Source organism: Arvicola amphibius, chromosome 1 (genome assembly GCF_903992535.2).
Source record: "Arvicola amphibius chromosome 1, mArvAmp1.2, whole genome shotgun sequence".
Taxonomy (NCBI): Eukaryota; Metazoa; Chordata; class Mammalia; order Rodentia; family Cricetidae; genus Arvicola; species Arvicola amphibius.
Window position 1 is genome coordinate 128418674 of NC_052047.1, and position 12036 is coordinate 128430709.

The following is a 12036-nucleotide window of genomic DNA, read 5'->3' on the forward strand; positions in this document are numbered from 1 at the left end:
TTATGTGGGGGTCTGGTGCTAGCCCGGACCTAAAATATTTTTCTTGACCAGACCCCAACATAAACTATCTCTCTCTGGACCAGCGTGGAGGTGCAGGAATAAAGACACAACTCACGTGGCTTATTGGGAGGGAGATTTTTCAGTGGTCCTCATAAAGTCCTGAGTTTAACATCCTGAGAATTCCCCTTGCTTTATTCTCCAAACAGCTTTTATACCAAAACATAAACTGAGTGGTAAATACATTAGCATTCTGTCCTCCTAGGTAACCGGGTGAATGGCTTTTTAGTCACATCCACATCTACCTATCTGCTCTGTATGCCAGCTGTCAGGTAGGCTTGAATTAACATCTCTATCAGGCATCCTCCAAATTACAAAGAAAGGAGCAAAACAACATCCTGACCATTTTGTTAGGTAGCTACAGCCTGTCTGGAAGGTTACATGACTGCTCCGGATAATAGCCATGGCCCGAGAAACTGGGCTGTCACACCCATGTAGAAATATGGGCCTACAATCCACTCTCTCTTATTAATTTTAATAAAGCCTGTGCTTCTGCAACAAGACAGTATGATCACACCTGGCTTGGGCAAAGACCTTCTTCATTTACCCAAATTTTCCCATCTTTGGAACAGGCATTTTTATATGCAAGCTCCTTTCATAGGCATTTGGGGAGAAGAAACTTTAAAACCTGTCATTCACTGCTGAGCCAAGCACCAGGGTAGTTCATTAGTTTTGAAAAATAACCATTTCTGGTATATGAAAGGCTTACAGCTGTCTGGAATGTGACTGAGTCATTTGAACCTGTGAATTATAGAATTGTTCTTATGTCGACCGGACCCCGACACATTTCTTAATCAAGGTTCCTTTCCCCAAATGACTCTAACTTGTATCAAGTTAACAACAACAACAACAACAACAACAAAGAATTAGCCAGTACACAAGGTTGTTTCCCAAAGCTAAAAAGCAATAAAAAAACAGTTGTTGGGAAGAGGGAAACTCTCCATCCTGACAAGTGATAGAATATTCATGAGGCCAACACCCTCCTTAGGTGGGCTTTTCACGGCTGCAGCTGTCATTGAACCACCCAAGAACCTGACAGTAACCCCTCAAATTGATTCTGTAAGTAACTCCAACAAACTTACTGGTTATGTTGGACTTCTGAGGCATCATAAAGAGACAGAGTCGGAAAGAGACTGAGTCTGACCTTCAACAGATGGAACTGTGTTTATTATCACACACAGCGAGGGGCACCTGCTATCCTGCAGAAATTTGAGGGACTACTGTTAGGGACCATAGTCTTAAAAGATGATAGCAGGAACCATTGTCCCTAAAGATGATAGCAGGGACCATTGTTTTAAGGATGTTTGCAGAGAGCCCCACATCCTAACTATCTTGAGAACTGTTTGTTAATGGAACCTGCCCCACATCTTAACTATCTTGAGAGCTGTTTGTTAAGGGAACCACAAAAAGAATGTTTCCACTTGCACAAGGAACACCAGGTTTGCTAGCTAGTGACTTTTGCTATCCCTACCCCCCACCCCAATACGAGTTCCTCATTCGAGGGCTATATAAGTTGTAACCATCACCCTAATAAACGAGACCTTGACAATAGTATCTTGCTTGGTCTCCTTCCTCTTCTTCAGCTCACGTCTTGCAGGTTAGCGCCCCTTCAGAGGACCCTGAATAGCTGACCCTGCCAAGCGGGGTTACAGGACTACCAGGGTAAAAAGTTGGCTGGCAAGTTCCAGGGTAGAGGCACGTGGATTTGTGATGGAGGAGAGTTATCTGTCTATGTTTCTTTCATTGGTTAATTAATAAAGAAAACTGCCTTGGCCCTTTAAGAGAGGTGGAGTAGACAGAACAGAATTGTGGGAACAAGGAAGTAGAGTTGGGGAGACGCTTCAGGCAGTCTCCATAGGAGTCTCCATGCTGCTCCTCTCCGAGATGGACGCAGGTTAAGATCTCTCCTGGTAAGGCACCCCTCGTGGTGCTATATAAATCACTAAATATGGGTTAAAGCAAGATATGAGTATTAGCCAATAAGAGGCTGAAACTATGGGCCAGGCAGTGTTTTAAAAGAATACAGTTTCCGTGTAAGTTATTTGGGGTAAAGCTAGCCGGCGGCGGGTGGCGGGAACGCAGCCCCGCCGCTTCACACTACAGATTGGCGCTCCAATGTGGTGACCAAATCCACGTAAAAACCTGAAAAAGCTTTAAATAAAGGAGAGAGAGAGAGTTTAACACAGCTTTTTGCTATTTGCTAGGACGTGCCATAGAGAGATTTCCTGTTTCGGCAATAGCGGCAGAGAAAAAGCGAGTCATTTAAAACGCAGGCTTCCTTGTGCTGTTGCCGCCAGCGCGAACTCTGGCTTTAAAGCATTCAATGGCTTTTATAGGACTGGATATTTGTGTTCCCGCGTGGGATGGGAAGGAGAGTGCACTGAGACCGGTCCAAGGCTCAGAGATCCCTGCCTGCACCTGGGCAGATGGCGGAATCTAGCTTAGGCAGTGGAGAGCATGGCGGATTCCATCCGCCATAGAGAGAGAGGTGTTTTTCAGCTGCAACGTGTGCTCTGCGCGTCAGATTCGGCTGTGACTTGGATTAAAAGAGTTTCTGTGCTGCACGCTCAGTATCAAAATTAAACTGCTGAGTGGCAGCTCCAATGTGGACCTGCTGTGTACCTGTAACTGTGTGCAGCTCAGGGACACCAAATGACTGAGGCAGTAGCAGCCTCTGGCTCTGCTCCACCATGCTGAATTGTGCTGAGCTCAGACAGGTCTATCACAATTACCATAATAACAGCGCAGTTAAGGTTTAGACTTGGCTTGTAACAGCAGTACCATATTACCTCTAACTGGCGCAAACTTAAGATTTTAAGAAGTGGTTAACCTTTTAAGAAATGCTCCTGGATAGTAAAAAATTACAGATTCACAATAGAAAAGATTCAGACATAGAAGGCCTTTAAATGGCTCACGTAGGCTTAAAAGAGAGAAAAAGAAAATATAGAGAATAAAGTTAATGCCTTAAAAAAAAAAGGTTAAAGTCTTTAAAGAGACAGAGTACAGATAGTTATAGATTAAAAGAAGTAAAGTGATAGAGTAAAAATAAGCCACATAAAAATGGAAAATTCACAGAGAGTCTGGATTATTTTTTGTTTGTGTTTTCTTTGAAATTTTTGACTGTAAAGGAGCTAAGTACAGAGAGACATTTCATTATATGGGCTGCCAGGCTAGACCAGAATGGACATCTTAACGGTATGACTTCAGGATTTGGATCTAAGAACATGATGCTTTGAAAAAGAGTTTCTTCTTTTGTTTTCACAGAGGACGAGACTCTGTGGATTGCTTCTATCCCAATATGGTATGATAGACCACGCCCTCCTGAAAGGTTGCTGTGAACATCTTCAAAAAATTACTTCGCTCAACTGCCGACTGAGATGAACCTGGCAGACAGGTTATACCATGAAAGACCTAAATAACAACGCCCCCATTCAGCAGGAAGCAGTTTGGAGAGAAATAACTGCGCCCATTTTCCCAAATATTGCTCATAAATGTTCTTTTACATTTAAAGGGGGAGATGATATAGATATGAATTTGCATTGGTATAGATTTTAAGGTCAATTTTGTTATATGTATATGTATTTCTGATCTTGATTAAGCTATTGTGATTGTAGTTCATTTTAAAAACTGTAATGTATAATTAGGAAATATAGGTTGTTAATGGATAATCATTGATAATAGTTAAGCTTGTAGTCATGTTATTAGATTTTCTAGATATGTAGAGATATATTTAGAGATATATTTCAGTTAGATAGACATTCTTCATATCTTTCAAAGACTGCAGAATATGGCATTTAATGTTTTAATAACTTAGGGTTTTTCATGACAATGAGACATGTCTGCTCCTGGCAGCACCAATCTACTTCGAGAGGAAGATGGGCATCGAAGAGGCTACTTATGGAGTTTGTTAGCCATTTGGGCAAGAAACTGCTCTTGGCTGGACTGTTGCATAAACTGGACACAAAGAACCCACAGAGAGAGGACTGCTGAACTTGCCTAAAGGTGAGATGGTCTCTCAGGGTTCCTGATTCGTGAAAGAGTCTGCGAGACGTTCTGCAGGACACAGCAGAAAGTGACTGAACTGTCTTTGGAATTTTTCTGCTTCATGGAAATGTCTGCTGGATACTGTGGGCCTGAAGCCCGAAAGATGGATGCCCCAACGGTACAGAGGAACTTTGGGTGACTGTCCAGGCAGTGAGTTGTCTCTGTCATTTCTAGAGTTTTATAAGTTACTTATTTCTTATTTACCTTAGGTAGCATTATATCCTTCTGGAGTCTTTGATGGAGTTGAAGAATAAATAGATAGTTATAGCTTTCCTTAGTTATGATAAAAGATAAAATAGATTTAAATATTGTAACTGTAATACTTGCTTGATAACTGTTTTTGTTATATGTAATTTTGCTATGTTAAAGTTGAAGCCTTTTCTTTTTTGTTTAAACAGAAAAAGGGGAAATGATGGAGGAGAGTTATCTGTCTATGTTTCTTTCATTGGTTAATTAATAAAGAAAACTGCCTTGGCCCTTTAAGAGAGGTGGAGTAGACAGAACAGAATTGTTGGGAACAAGGAAGTAGAGTTGGGGAGACGCTTCAGGCAGTCTCCATAGGAGTCTCCATGCTGCTCCTCTCCGAGATGGACGCAGGTTAAGATCTCTCCTGGTAAGGCACCCCTCGTGGTGCTATATAAATCACTAAATATGGGTTCAAAGCAAGATATGAGTATAGCCAATAAGAGGCTGAAACTATGGGCCAGGCAGTGTTTTAAAAGAATACAGTTTCCGTGTAATTATTTTGGGTAAAGCTAGCCGGCGGCGGGTGGCGGGACGCAGCCCCGCCGCTTCACACTACAGATTTGAAAAATTAAGTAGGAGGGACAGAGATACAAATGAAGTACAGAGACATAGGATAGAATTGGGAGGGCTATCTAGGAATACTGAATATGCTCATGTTTACGTGTGTGTGTGTGTGTGTGTGTGTGTGTGTGTGTGTGTGTTGTGTGTGTGTGTGTACCCCATCCAAAAGGAGGGGAGGAAGGTGAAGGGACTTCCTTTAACATGACACTCAAAGGACAAGCAGAACAGTTACTTGCTTCAGTACTTGAGAGCAATCAAGAAACTATATCCTTTAGTTAAGATTCTTTTGTTTAGGCAGGACATATATGACCATAACTTAGGAACACCAAAACATTCTGCAGCAGCCACTCCCTGGGTCAAAATCTTCTTGCCTTATCCTTGAACAGAGTAGGAATAGGCCTTAAATTTTCTGACCTTTGGCCAAGTTGGAACATATCTACCTCTATGGGTCCCATCTTATAATATCCTAAGTGGAAAGAGCAATGCTCAGGGTATCACAGTACCCGATTTCAGCATGACAAGAAGACCCAGATTAACAAAAACTATATAGAAACTGGCACAAAAGCAGTCACTTGGACCATAGAATAAAGAGAGGATCCAGAAACTGATCCTCACAGCTATAACCTCCCTATATTTGATAAAGTGTCAAAAAATATACTGGAAAAGAGACAAGCTCTTGATTAACAAGACTGGTGTACTGACTGGCTTTGTGTGTCAACTTGCCACAAGCTAACATCATCAGAGGAAAGAAGCCTCAGCTGAGGAAATGCCTCTTTTGTGGAATATAATCTTAAAATGTGTTACGTTTGTTTATACTGTGGAACATTTGTTTAATGATGCAAAGATGTGTTGCATTCTTTTCTGTTGCATTTGTGTAACTCTGTAAAGCTGTGTTACTTTGCCTATCTAAAACACTTGATTGGTTTAATAAGGAGCTAAATGGCCAATAGCTAGGCAGCAGAGAGAAACAGGTGGGGCTGGCATTAAGAAGAATAAATAGGAGGAGAAATCTAGAAAAAAGAGAGAAGAACGAGGAGCGAGAAAAGGAAGAGAGGAGGACATCAGGGGCCAGTCACCCAGTCAGCCACAGACTAAGAAGGAAAGAAAGATATATGGAATAAAGAAAGGTAAAAAGTCCAGAAGCAAAGCATAGTTAAAGAGAAATAGAATAATTCAAATTAGAAAAGCTGGCTAAAAACAAGCCAAGGTAAGGCTGGGCATTCCTAAGTAAGAATAAGTCTCCAAGTATATATTTGGGAGCTAAGTGATGGGTCCCAAAGATAAAAAAAGAAAAAGAAAAAGAAAAGCAGCTACATGTTTCCATGAAATCCAGTTGTAAGGCATTATTTTCTCAGTTTACTGATCAGTGGGGCGAGAACTCAGCCATTGTGAGAGGTGCCATCCCTGGGCTGGTGGTCCCGGGATCTATAGTAAGCAGGCTGAGCAAGTCAGAGGAAACAAGCCAGTAAGCAGCACTCCTCCATGGGCTTTGTATCAGATCCAGCCCCAGGATCCTGCCCTGTTTGACTTTCCTCTGTCTTAACTGTAATGGTCTGTTCCTTCCCTCCCCAGTCAGCTGAGGCAAGCTGATCCTTTAGTTCCAGCCTAAGTCCCTTCCTTTTCGGTCTCTCCCCTGAAGAGACAGCTTCTGCCTTTCTCCACTTCTCCCCCTTCCTCCCTTCTGTCTCTCTCTCTGTCTGTCTGTCTCCCTCTCTCTTCTCTCTCTCTCCTCTCTTGTCCCTCTCTCTGATCTTCTCCTTCTCCTCTTCCCTTCCATAACCCACTAAATAAATATCCAACCTCACTCTACATGAGCGTTCTTAGTTATCCAACTTATCCATCTCTGTTCTCTCGGCCCTGCTGCATAAGCTCCCTGCTTAGGACCAGCCGCCTTCAGAGACCTGCAGTGATCTCATGCATGTCCATTCTGTCTGTCTCTCCTCATGGCCTGCTGCAGCCACTCAGGGAACTGCACCATCCCTACCTAGGACTGGCTGCTCTTGGGACCCGCTGCCCCCTGCCTGCCAAAACATGGCCTGCTGCCTGCCACTGCTTGGGGACCTGCAGCATTTCTGCCACTGTAGCAGCTGGGGATCCCGCAGCATTTTACTTAATCTGTTACATTGACTTCCTTCAATAATGAACAGCAATGTGGAAGTGTAAGCCAAATAAACCCTTTCCTCCCCAACTTGCTTTTGGTCATGGTGTTTCCTGGTGGCAATAAAAACCCTAAGACAAATTGGTACCAGTTCAGGGGGTATTGACTGACCTGACCATGTTTTGGGGAGGATTGTGGCTAGGAGAGCCATTGAGTATTAAGAGCTCAGTGGAATGTTCTTTAGGAGTTTGGAAGATAAAAATGTTGAGCACATTACAGAAGCTTGTGTGCTGCCGAACCGGTGGAACTGAGAAGTGACCCCAAGCCCATTGGAGGAGTCCAGAAGATCATGAGTGGATCCAGACATTGAATAGTTAGAGAATTTTTGATTGTGAAGTAAATCCCAGATAGTTGAACATTGAGTATGTATACTGTTGGAATTTGATTTTTGCTTGTTCAAATTGTGACAGTGGCCTTGTTCTTACCTCTTGAAGAAGGTATATTAATTTAATTTTGATTTTTTTTAAAGAAGCCCACAGATAAAAGACTTGAACTTTTAATAAGAGACTGGCCTATTTTTTAAAGAGACTGAAACCCTTAATGTGTTTTTGAAGTTATAAAGACTGTGGGACTTTTAAATTTATTTATGATTTTAATGTGAGATCTTGGGATAATGCAGTTGCCAGAAGCCCTGCTCAGCTGGGGTTTCAGGTCCCAAGGAGGTTGTTATGGAGTTGGCAGTGGGGGCGCTTGGGGGAGGAACCAAGCACAAATCTGGAGTGACTCGGGATGGCTTTGCCAGTGAGTTTATTGAAAAAGACTACATCTTTTATTGCACGTAGGATTAAACTGGAGACAAGGGGCGTGTGAGCTGGGGTGTGGCTTAGGATCCAGGTTGAGGAATCCAGCATTGACCTTGGCAATAGGCTCCGGTTGTCTGTTAATGGAAGGGACCAAAGTCCCTCCTGCTAGAGATGAGAATGACTGTGTTAGTAACCAGGAACTTTCCTTAAATCCCTCTCCAGGGAATGGAGCCCTTTTCTAAATGCCTGACCTTAGGAAAAGGAGGACATCTGGGGACCAGACGCTATATGTACTACTACAACTTAAGAGCAATTTTTATTCTTCAAGGGGATAAGCACTGAGCTATTCCCTAAATGTGTCCCTTTGTGTCTTAGGCTTACTAAATAGACCTGTTCCCCTCACAACGCTCCAGACAGGGAAAGTCTGACGTCCTACTCTTTCCCATTGTACTGCACCGTTCTGATTTCTCTGTATTTAACTCAACTCTTCCATCTAATGTTTATTTTAGGAGTTTCATCCTTGGGATCAGAAGTGTCTAGTAAATCTCTAACTCTCCTATTCTTGGTGCAATTAGGAGGGCACAATGGGATGTTCTATAGTAGTAGGGTTTTTTTTTTTCCAAAGAATTCTTTTGTTTAGGGATGCTACCATTGTGTATATTTTCATCCTTTATCAAAACCTGCACACAGTTTCCCAAAGGGAAAGGCCTTGATAGTGAGAACCAATAGAAATGAAAGTTAAACAGCTCTGGAGAAGTGTGGTCTGAGCGTCAAAATGCCGGAACTTTGTCAAGCAGCAATGGTTGCCATGCAGGTCACACACAAGAAAGGAAGGGTTATGGGTTAATAGTGATGTGTTTGACACAAGCTGGAGTCAAATGTGATAAATGTTTGAAAGCCCCGGTTGTAGGTTTCTCCGCCAATGCAATAAGCCAAATCAAGCCGAATTCATAAGTTCATAAGACCAGGTTTAATTTGAGCAAAGCAACTCCCAGGGGATTCTGGGGGAGGGGATGAAAGCAGGAGAGAAATCAGGTTGGTGCTCCCAAGGAAGGGCCTTAAATACTCTGTAGGTGTGGTTTTTAAGTAGCTCCAGGGGAGGAGCCGCCAATGGTGGGCTTTCTGAGAAGAAGGAGTTTGAAATGGAAGGAGTGGGACGGAGCTCCCAGCTGAACATCTTTCCTGGTGGGGTTTGGAATGGGGCCTGAGCTAAAAATTTCCCAACATCCAGGGAGGAAGGAGCCTCAGTTTAGGAAAAGCCTCCATGAGATCCAGCTGTAAGGCATTTTCTCAATTAGTGATAGGTGGGGGAGGGCCTAGCCAATGGTGGTGGTACCATCCCTGGGCTGGTGATCCTGGGTTCTATATAAAGCAGGATGAGGAAGCCAGAGAAACAAGCAACCCTCCATGACCTCTGCATCAGCTCCTGCCTCTAGAACCTGGCCCCGTTTGAGTTGTTTCTGTCCTGGCTTCCCTCGGTGCTGAATGTCATATGGAAGTGTAAGTCAAATGACACTCTGTCTTGTCAGCTTGCTTTTGGTTGTTGTTGTTGTTTGTTTTTCTTTTTTCTTTTTTCGAGACAAGGTTTCCCTGTAGTTTTCTAGAGCCTGTCCTGAACTAGGCTCTTGTAGACCAGGCTGGCCTCGAACTCAGAGATCCACCTGCCTCTGCCTCCCGAGTGCTGGGATTAAAGGCGTGCGCCACCACCACCCGGCTTCAGCTTTGCTTTTTGATCATGCTGTTTAGTTGCAGGCGATAGAAAGCCTGAGTAAGACAGCTGGGAAAACTGGATTTCACAACGGAAAGTGTGAAGCTAGATCTAGACTTCTCACCTTACATAAAAAAAAAAAAAAAAAAAAAAAAAAAAAAAAAACCAAAAGGAAACAAAACTTTAATGTAAGAACTGACACTTTGAACCTGAGAGGAAAACATCTCAAGACATAAGCAGAGGCAAGGCCTTTCCCAAGGGAATCCGATGGCACAGAAAATCGTCTCAAGCATCTGCATAGAATTTCAAAGCTTCTCTTGGGCAGGTGAGCAGGCTCTGCAGGGAAAGGCACTTGCTACCAGTTTCTTCACCAAGAGCCACCTGGTGTCAGGAATCGTCATCCTCTGACGTTCATACCTGTGCCTCAGCGTGTACACACACACCACACACACACACACACACACACCACACACACACACACCACACACACACACACCACACACACATACACCACACACACCACACACACAACAGACACACACACACCACACACACCACACACCACATAGACACACACACACCACACACACACACACACACACATCACACCACACACACCACCACACACCACACACAAGATACCACACACCCACACACACACACCACACCACTACCACACACACCACACACACACACACACACACACACACACACTAAATAAATGTAATAATTTTAAAAATACAAGGTAAACAAAAGCTTCTCACATAAAAGGAGAAAGGTGGGGGAGAGAAACGTGCTCAGTGAAGAAAATGATTAGCAGAGAGAGGAGACAGCCTGAAAGGGGCTCGTTACATTGTTTAGAGGTCCTGAGGGGTCCTCACAGCCATGCTTTCCAGACAGAGGACTAATCGCAAACGTAAACACCAAAATAATCACCTGGTCAAGAAGTAGGTGAGTGAACGGATAGTTTCCAAAAGTACAAAGAGCTAGTTAGAAGTCTTGGGGGAGGGGGTGGAAGTTGCTCACCCAGCACCGAGACACCAGAGGCAGGCCGGTCTCTATGAGTTCCAGGACAGCCAGGGCTAAATAGAGTAAAGAGATCTTGTCTCAACAACAAAAATAAAAATTAAGAAATAAATTTATGAGTTAAAAAACAATTTGGAAAAAAATGAAAACTTCATTTGATAGGTAGCATTTTGTGTGCCCAAGAAGCACAATGGACAATGTTAAAAGGTTTTACAAATTGGTAGCTGCCTTTCCTTTCTGGTGCTATTTTATTTTTCTTGGGATTAGCAATTTCTTCCCCCCGCCACACTGGTAATATTATTACTATAGTAGTAGTATAAATAGATTCTTCGGTTATCTTTAAGAGGTTGAGCCCTGGAAGTTTGAGCATGCTCCAGTAAGTGCAACACCAAATTGACTTAGTATTTTTTTCTTCTTTTGTTTTGGGGGAGATTATAAGAATGGGGGAGGAGCAGGCAGTAGTGGTGCACGCCTTTAATCCCAACACTTGGGAGGCAGAGGCAGGTGGATCTCTGTGAGTTTGAGGCCAGCCTGGTCTACAAGAGCTAGCTCCAGGACAGGCTCCAAAGCCACAGAGAAACCCTGTCTCGAAAAACAAAACAAAACAAAAATAAATAAATAAAAGAATGGGGGGATGTTGGGAGGACTGGGAAGTAAACAGGAGCAGGGAGTATTGCGTGAAATTTCCAAATAATCAATAAAAAACATCAAGTTAGCTTCTTCCTCGGCGCTACCCTGCGAGGTGGGCTGCCATCTCCTTTGCGGCATCATGGCTGCCCTCCGGCCTCTGGTGAAGCCCAAGATCGTCAAAAAGAGGACCAAGAAGTTCATCCGGCACCAGTCAAATCGATATGTCAAGATTAAGCGGAACTGGCGGAAACCCAGAGGTACTGACAACAGGGTGCGGAGAAGATTCAAGGGCCAGATCCTGATGCCCCAACATTGGTTACGGGAGCAACAAGAAAACCAAGCACATGCTGCTAGCGGCTTCCGGAAGTTTCTGGTCCACAACGTCAAGAGCTGGAGGTGCTGCTGATGTGCAACAAGTCTTACTGTGCTGAGATTGCTCACAATGTTTCCTCCAAGGAACCGAAAAGCCATCGTAGAAAGAGCAGCGCGGCTGGCCATCAGAGTCACCAGTCCCAACGCCAGGCTGCGCAGCGAAGAGAATGAGTAGATGGCCTCGCGTGCACGTTTTATTTGTGTTTAAATAAAACCACAAAAACTGCAAAAAAAAAAAACCAAACATCAAGTTAAAAACAGAAAAAAATAGATTCTTCTCTTATACAATACATCCCAAGCACAGTTTCCCTCCTGCCACTCCTTCTAGCCCCCCCCACCTCCCCTCTCCCTCAGATCCATGCCCCTTCCATTTCCTGTCAGAAAGGAGTAGGCCTCCAAGAGGACAACCACCAAACACAACAAAACAAGATACGGTAAGACAAAAACCTTCATATCGCGGCTGAACAAGGCAACCCAATAGGAGGAAAGAA

General features: G+C 43.6%; 1 pseudogene; it reads left to right on the forward strand.

Moving 5' to 3' along the window:
* The first annotated feature begins 11303 nt into the window (after positions 1-11303).
* Positions 11304-11720, forward strand: LOC119807519 (annotated as a pseudogene).
* Positions 11721-12036: the final 316 nt, after the last annotated feature.